At 35.1% G+C, this 15,195-nt stretch overlaps 1 pseudogene; it reads right to left on the bottom strand.

Annotated features, from left to right (window-relative positions):
* Window positions 1–2,602: 2,602 nt before the first annotated feature.
* The window catches only part of LOC149138947 (uncharacterized), a 32,809-nt pseudogene continuing 20,216 nt past the window's right edge, over window positions 2,603–15,195 (bottom strand).

The following is a 15,195-nucleotide window of genomic DNA, read 5'->3' on the forward strand; positions in this document are numbered from 1 at the left end:
GATATATAAATATGAGGTTATTTTTTTCCTCAGAGGCAAATTAGAAATTTCATATTCTTGGGGATTAGGCTCTACCTCTAATCATTAGACTAAGGCCTATCGTCTAATCCAAGATTTACTTTAGGCCTCCTATCTCAATTTTAGCAAAATAATAGTGGTGGGGAATTCCTGTATTTCACCATCTTAAGGTTGGTTCTACTACAAAGGATATAATACTAAGTATCATTTTGCACAAAATTCGAGTTTTGCTACAAAACTGGGACAAATCTTATATATTTCATGTTTTAATACAAAATAATGTAGCAACAAATCACAAGCAAATAGGGAAGCAAGATTGAATCAAGGTTTATTTGAAGTTAATGGAAGGCTCACATATTATTCTATCCCATAATGAATATAGACCCAAAGGTGATTGGAATAAGGGTACAAGCATATAGGATGCACTTATTGTGGTGCGAGGAGAAAAACATGGGGATGAGAATTATTAAACAAGGGAATTGTTAGGTAATTCACTCCTAGCTAGACCTCACTCAGTTTGGGATAGGAGTCCCATCTGGCATGTGGGCCTAGCTGCCATTATATGTGTTTCCTCTTATATTTCAAGTGAAGAGAGATTAATGTGAGAACAAATATGAAATACCTAAAGAATGAGGACGAAATCAACCCACAATTGATAAACTTGCAGAACAATGTACAAAAATATAACAAAAAAACAACAAGAAGAAGTATGCCCTAATGGGAGTCAATTAATTAAAACCATATGAAACATATATGAATAAGAAAGTACTAGAAGTTAATTACAAATTAGTTCACAATTGGTTACTAGTGTTAACATGGAATGAAAGAGTAAAGATTCAAGAAAACACATGAGAAACAAGTTATGAATTAGTTCATCGACATATAACCCATATGAAAACACACGTGCACACACAATAGAAGTACTAGATAGCCATTACAACCACCAAGAATGTGCATGGGAATCTATGCCAAGAGTGAAGAGATTCTCATTGATTATGCTACAACTTCAAATACATGTACCACAGGTCCATCAAAATCCAATAGTGGAAGGTGGGTTGCTCATATCATCTCTAAGCTAAACCCCCTACCTCACCACAACTCAACCTAAAATCACCAAGAGCAAGAATGCTTAGAGATACCTAAGTGCTAAAAATTATCTCTATGCTAATAGAACTCAAGTGCTAAAAGCCCCTATGTTAAAGCCATGAGGATACATTTATACAAACGGTTCATGTGATTGTTCACCTTCCCCGTGACCATTCGATTACCTCATGACATATGCATATTCCTAAGAACTTTTATGAGTATTACATAGTTTTGGTATTTCTCAATTTTCATAATTATGATAAAATAATAATGTTTACAATACAACAACAAAATTGTAATGAATGGAAATTTACGGTGTGTCCTGATCCCTCATGGGTGATAAATGAGGTCACCAGCTGCATTTGCTCCTCCTTTTCCATGCATTCGTAAAATGAATAAAATTTACTAGTTGAATACCCACACATCCACAGAAGAAAGGACATGATAGATTTGAGTGTATTGCAGACAAATCAGTCATTTGAGACATATACAATTTTCTTCTTTGTAATACATAGTTAAATTCACATTGTTGTTTGATACTGAAGAACAACTTGTAAGGTGTGCTTGTGAATACCTATAGAAATATGCGTCCTGATTCCAATGTTCCTCACATATTATCTAATGTGAATGAATCTTTAAAACATAAGCAGATTATGTATATCGTCCTTTCTTCCCATTTGGATTCACAAAAGTAAGTATCCATTTAGCTCGATATAATCCATCCCTTGCTAATTAGGGGGTGGTTCCACGATAAGTAAGCAACAAATTTTTGTTGGGATCCACTAACCGAGAATTTGCCTTGAACTGATCCTTCAAATTGTTTATATCATTCTAGCCAATCATAAATACCAAATGACCCCTGGATCTTCCTTTTACATATATAGTGCAAGCCAGCCTCTATGCAATTAAAGGTCCAACAAGATAGAAAAATTCAGGTTTTCACATCATACTTTGTTGAGTGAGAATGTGAAAGTGCATCCTTGACGAGGGAAGCAAACTAGTTTTCCTCTTTCATGAATTTTATTGACAATACATGTATCACATTTTTCAAATCATTGTCCATTAGCAGTCCTCTTGGTAAAATAACCATGGTGTAGATATGAAAATTTGTGCTTCTCCAATCCTTGCAACAATGAAGCCACCTTAATTTAGCTCAGCGTTTGGCCTTAAAAAAATATATTCCAAATTATATATTGTAGGTTCAATTTGATAGTCAGATTCTTCCCATAAGTATTTGAGGGTGATAAACTTACATTCCTTGTCACACTAGATGCTTTGGTTACAATGGGACTATTTTTTGACCACATAGTAAAGATATCTGAACTAGCTTGGGTTCCTACAATCTGTTCAACATGTGGATCATCCTTCCCTCTTCCTCTTTTTACCTTTGAAGTCTATCCAAAATTAATATGTGCTTATGCATGGCCAGATGCATCTCCAGGGCTAAAGTGATCAATCCTAGATCAAATCTCCCCATACTTATATTGATTTGACTAAATTACACGTTGTCAATGAACTTCTGCAATGCTGAAAAATCTGATGCATTAAACTCTTTCACGGCGGGTAACACATCCAATGCAAACTTTGAAGCAATCTCTTTACTTGGTGCTTTAATATTTAGAGGGAGAACAAGATCATGAAGAGAAAATCCCAAAAGGAACCAGTCTCCATAACCAGATACCCCAACCCCTTCGTAATTGACAGGTACCTCCTTCAAGTTGGGATATAAATCTGCAACATTTTCTAAATTTTTAAGCATCGCATCACCATAATCATGAAATGTTTCCCCAATAATGTTATGATGGTTTTGATCAATTTTAAATCTCAATTCAATTGCGACTTCTATTCCATCCAATCCTTCTATCAATTTGGTAAGAACTAAACTATCAAGCCTTTATCCTATAACTTTGGATGCAGTAAGTTTGTTCAAAAACTTAACCATGAGATATGCTCCATCGTCAATCCAATGATTTTCCTTAAGGTCATCGTCACCATTAGTCTCCATGGCTAGATGTGATTCTTCTCCAATTTTGTTTAAAAAAGTGAATGGCTTCATCAATGTCATTTTTATATCCTCTATTAAAACTGTGATGCTTTTCTCCTAGCTTGTTTTCTATGAAGGAAGTCAACCCATCTGATGTTACACTATTGGTCAAAACCGTTTTCCATGGATGTTCTTCTAGAAAAATGGATAACATCAAAGCAATTAAACTCATGACCAGTTGAATCAATAGTAGTAGACTAATCAACTTTTGTATCAAATATGATTCCTAGATCAACCTTATGGTCATGAACAACTTTAGTGATTGCTACTATTGTTGATTTATCTTCTGATTTTGGGATGTGATTAGGAAACATGTCGAGAAGAATCCTCCTGCACCACTTCTTGAATTTACAACGATAAACAATCCTTCAAGTGGTCCTTCCATATTTCCACCTGCTTCATGAATAACCTTTGATAAATATGATGTGTAACTCTTCCCGACAAGTTAGAAGCAACTTTTTTGGATGCATGCAATATATCTTCATAATGATTGTAATATCCGCTTTTCCAAGCCCACCAAAAATTGTACAAATTTAAACCCATTGTTGTGGTATGGAATATGGCTAGTTGTGATCATAATGGAGCCATTAGCAAGGCAAAGAAAATCTTCATCCTCAGTCATTGTATTGTTAAACACTACTAAAGTAGACACCGAACCATATAGAATAACATCCAAGCTAGCCCAAACAATATCATGAGCTATATCAGCCTTTTCATGACATTGTGGTCATAGAGATATCCCCATCCAACATATTATGATTAAGATAAAATTTCAGCATGGAGGATACACATTCCACTGAACTTTAACATTTCTAGCAGTCACAAAATATTGCATCATGGTGAACTTGTAAAAGGTTTTGCTTCTCTCATTGTCTCGCGCTTTAACTTAGATTTCAAATGGACCTCACTTGATCTTGTCACCATCCTTTGTAAGTCGTAATTCACATTCAGTTAATAAGGATAAAGGCAACAAGTCAATTGTTGGACATTTTCTGCATCAACAGTTGCCACATTATGTTGCAATGAATCACAAATATTTTCTAATGCCCACAACACAATATTCTTCATCAACACTGAAATATCAAGTGTGTTAGATATAATTACGTTCACATGTTCTTCTAAATCATTCTTGCTTGCAGAAATCCATGGAAACTTGCTATCACACCAATCGCTCGACATGTAGTCGATCTAACAGAGTTCACCTCATCCTTTGATGCAATATTTACCATAGGTGAAATAATGGCATTACGTTTGCTATCCTGAAAAGAAAAGACGAAAGATGATACACAGTTTCTTGATTCATGGGATCGTAATGCACGAGGGTTGGAGATAAATATCTTTCTAATGCTTCTACCCATTGACTGGTCCCAGATGATCGCCTTTCTAGCAATCTTCACCACCTTTCACTTCATATGTGGAAAGAGTTAGCAAAGACCTGATTGGTCTTGGTAACACTAATAGAAAGGGATTGGGTGGTCCATCATCCAACAAGTTATCTATTCCTTTATCCTGCTCAATTCTATAGATGCAAAAGTCTTAGCTTTGTCTTCACGATAATTCCACTTGTTTCCATTCCTTTGGTAAATTTTTTAAAAATTAACACTTGCCTCTATCATCTTTGCTAATGATGATGGATGCAACTTTATCCTTGATAAGACCCATCTAGGATTACGTTTGTGGGTATGCCTTGCATGCATATAAGAATTTTTACACATTTGAATGCCAATCTCTAGAATATTCTTCTTCTTCAATGGGCTTATGAGGTTGCTCTTATTCCTATACTTGATAGCTTCTTTATCTTCGTGAATTTCGTGCCAGAGGATTTTTAATGGGAACTTGGAGAACTTGTTTAACAATTGATCTACCAGGATTTTTCATGGGGAACTCCATGCTTTCAATCACCCAATTTGTAGTCACCCTGATTATTTCTGCAATCATGCTACCATCCTTATCCCCATGCTCTGATTTACTTAGCTAGGAAATCATGTGCTTGGTGGTGCACTCTGATAAAGAATCGATACTACACTTGGTTCCATTTGGTGCAATCTCCTGCAGTTCCCTAATTCATTCTTGAATTTGTTTCCCATCCTTGGGCCTTGGTCTGCTTCATTTGAGCAATTTGCAAGCTAAGTATCCAAGAGCCTCAAAAAGTAGAGGTTGCAAAATAATCCATTAGAGCATCATCAGTCAAAGTAAGAAATTAAATAAGCACATTTCCAAGGATGTATAATTGTTATCTTTAGCAATGTATTTATCATGCAAATTTGACTACGGCGATGGGTTATTATGGAAGCAAGCCATAACCACGATTTATCCATGGAATGTCTTTGGTGATGATTGGACCAATTTAAAGGGCATGGCTAAGTAACACAACATAGAAAATCATGAAGACTTGTAAAAGTAAGTGGGACCCGAAATTTTAAATTTATAGGGTGAAAATTTTGGGGGTGTTGTAGCTGCTACAACACATCCCATTGATACAAGGCCTATTATCATTCATATAATTCCCTCAATGAGCTTGCACAACACAAAGGGATACTCTCTTTGATGCAACAGTTCCTTGGTACTTCCCCTTTCTCAATTATTTTCATGCTTAAATCAAACAATTACTTAGCAATTCCTCACCCTGTAGCTCTGATTAGAGACTTCAACATTGATTTATATCACCAAATTAGGTGAATCATAATTACACATAGGTTGTTGTGTCTCAAAACTCTTGTGTGTCTTTGCTTTCCTTTCCACGGATTTCTTCTAATTCACACATCACACACACTTTTTTGTCTCTCTTTGCTTCCTCGATTGCTCGTTCATAGATTGCTTTTCTCCATTGCTTCTAATTGTTTTTTCCCAAACCTCATGGGTTTCTCCTTTTTCCATCTCATGTCAGATATTCCCATTTTGTGGTCATACCATAAGCTTATAGTCAAACCTCTAGAAGTATTTGTATGTAATATGCACATCCCTTGAATGAAATAGTTGGGTACAAGCCTAGCTACTTCCATAATTATGGGAGTTGTAGTTCAACTACCAACTCCTCCCCCATTGATTATTTTTTTGGGGAAATTGACAATCTTTAATATTTTGAACATTTTCCTTAGCCAGATAATTTACAAGAAGGGGTATTTCCATCGTTATATTTGTGGTCATATGATCATATCCCCCCTTGCTGGCTTCCTGATCAGTATTTAGCTCCATGGAAAATTTTACGGGCGAATTTTCACCCTTAGGCGAAATTAAGGGGTTTTAAATTTTTAGTGGGCGAATATTTTGTATCATAGTACATTTTTACAAATCGCCTCAAATTTATTTTATAAAAAAAATAGGTATGGAGGTTAGCCCACCTTATTTTAAGGGTAAAAAAGGTAAATTTAGCCCTTGAAACTAGGAGTTACAACTTTCCCTAATTTTCAAGAATAGGTTTTATTTAAGTGAATCCTATGGGCCAAATACCATATTTATAAAAGAGGTATGGTAAATTAATAAAAATATAAATAAATGAGATTAGGAGTTACAACTTTCCTTTCGCCCTAATTTTCAAGAATAGGTTTTATTTAAGTGAATCCTATGGGCCAAATACCATATTTATAAAAGAGGTATGGTAAATTAATAAAAATATAAATAAATGAGAGGTATGGTAAATAAATAAAACATTTTTTATATTTACTCCATTAGTCACCTTATATACATGCAAGGGTGTAAACAAATAAAAATATAAATAAAGTGGAGGTATGGTAAATAAATAAAACCTATTTTTATACTTACTCAAAGGTATGGTAAATAAATATAAATATAAATAAACTAGAGGTATGGTAAATAAATAAAACCTCTTTTTATATTTAGTCCATAACCCTCTTTCTATTTATGAAGGCTCAAAAAAGAAGTATGGTAAATTAATAAAAATATAAATAAATGAGAGGTATGGTAAATAAATAAAACATTTTTTTATATTTACTTCATAACTCACCTTATATTTAAGAACACTCAAAAAATGTGTTATATTTAAGTGAAACCTATGGGCAAAATACTATGGGCCAAATACCATGGGCTAGATTATTATTAATACCATGCAAAAAACATTATTAACCCTAATATTAGTATTAATAAAAATAAAAATGGCACATGGTATTGACCCATGGTATTCACGTGGAATGTAGCCTATTTAAAAGGGGGAATGGAATGTAGCCTATTTAAAAGGGGGAATTAAACCAGCATAGATCCATCTTTACTCTGGATCTACTAAGCCCCGAGAGGGATCAAATATCGTGATATGCAAACTAGCTTAGAGTGAAAAATATTTGATCCCTCTCCGGGCTTCTTAGATCAAGAGTAAAAATGGATGTTGTAATTTAATGTATGTTAAACATTTTAACTTGGTTAAAATAAAAAATAAAATAAAAATCAATTATCAATTTTATTAATTTTTATAAATTACTAATAGTAATTTTTAAGCTCTAGGTTTATGATAACCCATGGCATTGACCCATGGTAATACCATGGTATTCATGTGAGCATAGACTATTTAAAGGAGAAATTCTATCATCTTAGATCCATCTTAATTCTGGGTCTACCACATGCTCAGAGGGATAAATAGATTTCATCCCTCTAAGAGTTGTAGATGTGAAGTTAAGATGGATATAGGTTGGTTTTTATGATAATGAAGATATTAAATAGACTTAGGAAATTATATTGTAAAAAATCTTAAGGTGAATGGTTAAAGCTACATTTAGTCACTTCACAAAATTTAGTAAAAAAACCCAATATCTCCATTAATATTGGTTTTTCTTATTTAACAAAAAAAATTCAAAACAGTGAAACCTTATCACTCTTTCCGCATCACCCTCGCAGAAGATTTCCCACCATTTTTCAAACATTCTCAATATGATATCTTCGTGAAAAAGTTTAGGTACTAATGTTGGATTAGTTGTTTGAAAAATAAGTTGGTTTGTACAACCTTTCATCTTCTGCACTATTCTTAGTTTGTCCTAATGATCTATAGGGGTTGGAGCCACTGCACCATATTTTCCTAAAAGGTGGAGATTGTTCACCAAAAAGGAAATTAATCTACATGTTACAACGTTGTTAAAAAATGCGAGACGTATGAGGGTAGTGAATTATGCTAATAAGCAATTTAGATTGGGAGAGACGTAATTAAATTTTATTATTTAATTGAAGATTTACAATTAAAATAATAATAAATCTACATTTATATATTCATATATTGATTGGAAGGCTTCTCACAATGGTCACTTCTTTCAATTAGATCCCCTTCAAGCCTTTGGGATACCTAATACTTTCTTATATAATATAGTTGGGGCTTGCTATTTGTTGGCATGTTGGGGTAAACAAACTTGATGTGTTTTTTTTATCTCGCAGTTGGAGTCTATGGAATAAGAAAGAAATTTGATAACTTGAAAAAGTGGTAGCTTCACAAAAGTTGTAGAGAGAAGATTAATCTCTCCTACCTTGACAGAACTCATGGTTAATATCAACACCTACAATAAATTTGTTGTGGAATATTATCAAAACTAATAGAAGGATATGAAAGAGTGTATTGTAAGAACCTTGACAAACACAGCCACTAAAACTTGGAACATTGTTTGTAGGAAGAGAAAATTATGTTTCTTTCTTCCAAACATGTATGTTAGTATATTACAGTTTAATGAATATGTTTTCTTATTATCATATATGGTTTCATACTTTAACAAAACATTCACCAAGACTTCACAATGTTTTATTATTCAGTAAAAGATTTGCCAAGATCTTACAAGATTTTATAATTCAGTGAAAGATTCTCCATCATTGTACAAGATAATATAATCTGGTGAGAGATTCGCCAAAAAAGTTATATATACATATTATATTATTGATAAAATCACCTCCCATTTTTCCTATGTATCATGGGGATTAGCCCATTTATTATAAATATAAATTTAGGGTGCTTCTTAAAATTTTCCCTGTTTAGCTCAAAAATCAAAGTTCTCAGAATCACTCAAAACCTAAACGACCACGTCTGTCTCGGCGATATGATCCCAACGCAACTCGTTTCACTCAAAACGAAGCTCGTATGAGGAAGATATCACATTCTGTCCGCTTTGCCAAATAGAGAAATTTTGAAAAAAGAGGGTACAGACATTGCACAGTTAGTAGTCTGCAATGCCGACGTGGTAGGTGACTGTGCAGGTCAAAGGTTGGTCAATGGCCAGTGAGGTCTCACCAAGTGGTGCATTTCGATTGGTCAACAGTTTGGTGAGTTGGTGTGATTTCATTGGACAGATGAGGACTAATGAGAAGGAGACATGTGGCAAGCCTAGAGGCCACCATGTGTCCCTCCTCAAAGGCATGGGCATCGACGCATAGTGACAAAATTTTATGGCAAGTCAGCAGAGTCAAACCCGCGACCTCGCCCACACAAATCCAACGTCTTACCACTATACCATGCCTTAAGTTCTTAACATATAATGGTTTTAGTTTATATTTCATGTGATATAAGTTGGCGGTTGGGGGAGAAGAGGGCTAGCCCCCTCCCATGTGACCAAATTCAAAAAACCAGAGGCTAGTGCTAACCATAACTATGTGCAATTAAAGCGATAAGTAGGATTAACAATAATTAAAACATGTTTATCCACTAATTAATGGCGCAGTTAAGTTGGCGTAATTTTGGCAAATCTGACAAATCTAGAACAACTCCAAATTTGGCGGAGTTAATTGGAGTTTCTCCAGTTTTAGTGGAGATTTCCTAGGAGAAACTGAAGAGGCCATAATGTTTCAATTTTTCGACCAATTTGGGCACAGAAAAAGTCATTCCTAGATTATTTTAATGTTCTGAGCACATTGAAGCAGGTTTCAAGAGTAGTAGAGAATTGTAAACATCACTTTTTGCCATTTTGAGCTAATACAGAGGCCTAAGCCATGGAAGTTGGACCAAGGAGATGTAGCCCAGGAGGGGTGGACTCCTTTATCAAAACATTGTGTTAAGTGTTCATTTTGATGATTTGTTGTATATTTGTTTGTTGTTGTTCAACACTTTATTTACATGCTATTTTTCTCATGAATTTAACGTAAAACTTGACAAATTTACGTATTACATTCACAAACACCATAAAGGAAACATATGCACATAAAGCAAATGATGAGCAATTGTTTTTAATTCTGAAGTTGAAATGAGCACAGAAAAACTAACATTCAACAACAAATCAAGTTGGTATCAGAGGAAAGGTTATTTGCTTGATTGCTTGAGTTTTGCGCAAGTAGGGTTTTAATGGTTGCAAATTTGTGATGCTTACAAGGTTAAAGTTGCAGAGAGGAGAAGGGAAACTATTGGTTGCAAATCTTGAGGTAATGCCTAGAAGAAGGAGAGCCACAAGGCCACAATCTCTAACCAAAGTTTCAATCCTAGCCACACTTGAAGCACATCAACTTTTACCTTTAATTGAGATTGAGGATGTACAAGCAGTACCAGAAGTTGAGCTGAATCCAAAGCCATCATGTCCGGAGCAAGAGAGACCGAAGGTCTTTTAGAAGAGGAATCATACAATAAATCTCTCTATGATTTAACTGACATGGTTAGAGTCCTCTTCAAAGAGAGGAATACTAGAATGGTTGGAGAGAGTTCAAAGTCCCCACATGGAGAGGGAAGCTCAAAAGATAAAAAAGATGAAAAGAAGGATTCAAAGGGTAATGGAGGAAAGCCTCCTCCATCTCCACCATCTTCATCATCTTCCTCATCATATTCATCATCCTCATCATCACAAATAGCATCATCTTCCACTTCCACCACAAAAATTGTTCATACTCATTCAAAAACCCCAAAAGAAAAAACTCCCTTACTCAAATTGGACATTAAGTTTGAACTTCCCATGTATAATGGTGAGGTAAATGTAGAAAAGTTAGATAATTGGATTTAACAATTGGAGGTTTATTGCAGAATTCATAACCTTCAAGAAGATGACATAAAGATCCAGTTGGCTTCATTGAGGCTAGAAGGAGCAGCACTAGTTTGGTGGGAAGCAAAGACTCAAGAGGAAATGTGACTTCATGGTAAGATATCCATTTCTTGGGTTGAATTTGTTTCTTCAATTAAAAGACAGTTTTATCCTTTAGCCTACATGCAAACAGCCATTATGAGTTGGAAAAACTTTAGGCATCTCAAGGGCCAAACAGTTCAAGACTATACCCAGGATTTTAGGAAAAGGGCTTTGTTGTTAGGAGTAAACTTGAATTCCCAAGATACTCTCTTGAAATATATTGGGGGTTTACATTCCTACTTAAAACACACTATCCTTATGTTCAATCCAAGAAATTTAGATTAGGTATGTGTGCAAGCCACGCACCTTGAAGCAAGAGGAAAGAACATTCAGGAAGAGGGTAGCAAAAAGAAGCCATTTAGGGGTAAGGAGAAAGAGAAGGGTGGAAAATGGAAATGAAAGAATAACGCAAGTGTAAAGAAAGAAGGGGAGAAAATTATATGCAAACATTGTTCCAAAGCAGGGCATGATGACACCCACTGTTGGAAACTACATCCCAAACTAAGGCCTAAGAAACCAAACAATAAGGGGAAACAAAAGACGACCGCTACCACACAACATGATCTTGGATCTGATTCTAGTGATGAGACCAAGATTTCAGCCATGGTCACAAAGGGAAAGGAAGCTATAGCAAGCACTATTTCCTCACATGGTCACAACAACACTCCAAATGAAGAATCAAGGATAGAGTTGTTCCATGTAAGGGTAATTTCAAACCATACAAAGATTGATACATTATTTGATAGTGGGTCACAATCGAACTTAATTTCAGAAGACTTGATCAAAAATCTTAACCTTGAAATTGTACCTCATCATAAGCCATATCCCTTGGGTTGGATAGTCAATAATGAAAATTTACAGGTTACAAGGAAATGCTTATTCAGGTTGCCATTACTGAAAAATTCATTGATGAAGTTGAGTTAGATGTAGTTCCACTTGACATCTTAGGAATTATTCTGGGGAGCCCATATTTCTATGATAGGAAACCGTATTTTATCACCATGAGAACAAATATCAATTGCTCAAGGATGGAGTGGAGTATATTGTGAGATCCCATCACAAAAAGTTAAACATTTCTTTGGTTAATGCAGGGCAGATGAAGAGACTAGTAAATGCAAGTAAAAAGTTTATGCCTCTCATGATCAAGAAAAAGAATGATATAGATTAAGAATCTTTTGAAGGTTGTGATGATAAGTTAAAATCTGATTTGTTTGATGTGGTAAGCAAGCATGGCAAGATGTTTCGAGAACCAAAGGGGTTACCTCACAAGAGGGGAATTCAACATGAGATACAGTTGCAGCAGGATGTTCCACTTCGATCATGGAGAGCATGGAAATCAAGAAGCAAATGCAAGAATTATTGACCAAAGGTATCGTACGCCCATCTACTTCGCCATGTGGTTCACCAATTTTTTTGGTGCCAAAGAAGGATTGGACTTGGCGCATGTGTGTGGATTTTCGTGCATTGAATAAGATAACATTAAAGAATCGTTATCCACTCCCAAGAATTGATGATTTTCTTTGATCAATTTAGGTATGCAAAGTACTTCACTAAGTTAGACTTACGAAGTGGTTATCATCAAGTTAGAATAGCTGAAGAGGACATTTGGAAAACCACATTTAAAACTAAACAAGGATTGTTTGAGTGGCTTGTTATGCCTTTCGGTCTTACAAATTCTCCAGATACTTTCATGAGAGTTATGAATGATGTATTGAGACCATTTCTAGATGATTTTTTCACTTTTTATTTAGATGATATCTCATATTCAACAAATCCATAGATGAACATGTCATGCATGTGAACAAAGTACTTGATGTCTTGAGAAAAGAACAATTATTTTTAAAGATGTCATAGTGTGAATTTGGCAAGACTTCTTTAGTGTATTTGGGACACATTGTTGGAGGAGGTGAGATGAAGATAGACCCCTCTAAGGTTGAGGTCATTGTGAATTGGCCCAAGCCCAATACAGTTACATAGGTAAGAATATTTCTAGGGGTAGCACAATATTGGAGGAAATTTATTGCTAATTTTTCTTCCATTGCAGCTCCACTACATGCATTGACTAGTGTCAAGAAAGTCTTCCATTGGGGAGATGTACAACAAAAGTCATTTGATTCTTTAAAACAAAATATCAGTTCAGCACCAGTATTGGCTCTTCCGGATCTTAGACATCCATTTGAGATTCAAACAAATGCTAGTGATTACGCTATGGGAGCAATTCTCATGCAGCATTGTAAGCCCATTTCATTTCATTCTGAAATTTTTAATGGTGTTGTGACTAACTATCCCACTTATGACAAAGAAATTCATGCGTTGGTACAAAGTGTTAAAAAATGGAAACACTACTTGATGGGGAAGGAGATCATTATCCATACTGACCATCAACCATTGCAGTACTTACAGTCACAGTCAAAGTTGCAGCAATCACGACACTTCAGATGGATGGGTTTTTACATCAGTTTCATTTGGTTACCAAATACAAAAAGGGAATCTACAATAAGGTAGTTGATATTCTTTCTAGGCCTATTTTAAATTCATCTATTATACTCAAGCACAATTCTGTTTTACATGAAAGTTACATTGAGCAATATGCATATGATAATGTCTTTCAAGATGTGTATGCAAGCTTGAGACAAGGAAACCAAATTGAAGAGTTAGATTACCATGTACATAAAATTTTGTTGGATCAATTGGGCAAGTTATGTATTCCACAGGGAGAAAGAAACAGTATCATAAGGGAGCCACACACTTCATTGCTTGCTGGACATTTTGGTGTAGGCAAGACAATAGCGAATCTCCAAAGGTATTGTTATTGGCCATGCATGTTTGATAATGTATCTCATTTCATTAGAGGATGTTATTTTTGTGCAATAGGTAAGCCTAGCAATAGGAAACTAGGATTGTACACTCCACTTTCAGTACCTTCACATCCATGGGAGAGTATCTCAATGGATTTTGTAGGAGATCTTCCATTGTCAAGGAAAGGTCATGATTACTTGTATGTAGTTGTAGACAAGTTCAACAAGATGTGTATTCTAACACCATGTAAAAAGAAAATTACAGCTGAACAAACAACTCATCTTTTCTTTCAAAATATTTGGGTTCATTTTGGTCTCACTACTCCCATTGTAAGTGATCGATATTCTCAATTTGTTGGGAATTTTTGGTCAAATTTTTGGGACATGATGGAAACTAAGTTGAAGAAGAGTACAACCTTTCATCCGCAAACAGATGAACAAACCGAGGTGGTCAACAGGAAATTCATTCATCTTCTTAGAGGATATTTCAACAAACATCCCAAGTTGTGGGATGAACAATTGCATTACATACAACATGCATACAACAGGGCAAAGCATTCTTCCACAAACACATCGCCATTTGAGGCATGTTTTGGGTACTTGTGAAGATCACCATTGGACTTCATCTTTGAGAAAAATGTCGCTATTGATGGTCATAGCGACATCGATAAGGAAAGGAAGTTCATTGATAAAATTCAGTTGATACATCACACAGTGTAAGAACAACTTGAAAAAAGTCAAAGCAGCTACAAGGCAAGGCATGACAAACACCATGTCGATCATAAATTTCAAGTTTGAGACGAATTTGGTTATATATTAGAAAAGAGAGACTTCAAGGGGAAGGTAAAAATATGAAGCCAATCCATTATGGTCCTTTTAAAATTCTGGAAAAGATTGGTAACAACGCATTTAAGCTAGATTTTCCTCCTTGTATGAAAATATACTATGTTGTTAATGTTGAGAATTTGAGATTATTTGAGCCTCCTTTGATTGATGATCTAAGAGAGCATGTTCATCTACCATCAATAGATGATTTCTTGCCAGAATATCTTGATGAACTACAACAAGATCTCATACTTGACAGAAGAACCAGAACTTCAAAGAGAGGGAATGTCGAATACCTTCGAGTGGGACTCAAGAGACAAATTCCTTCTAAGGTCAAATGGGTGCAAATTGAGAAGGTGAAGGAGTTGTACCCTCACATGATAAAAAATTGATAGTATCT

Source organism: Pinus tabuliformis, chromosome X, assembly GCF_031772625.1.
Source record: "Pinus tabuliformis cultivar Carrire ecotype Pingquan chromosome X, CPIR1, whole genome shotgun sequence".
NCBI classification, from domain to species: domain Eukaryota; kingdom Viridiplantae; phylum Streptophyta; class Pinopsida; order Pinales; family Pinaceae; genus Pinus; species Pinus tabuliformis.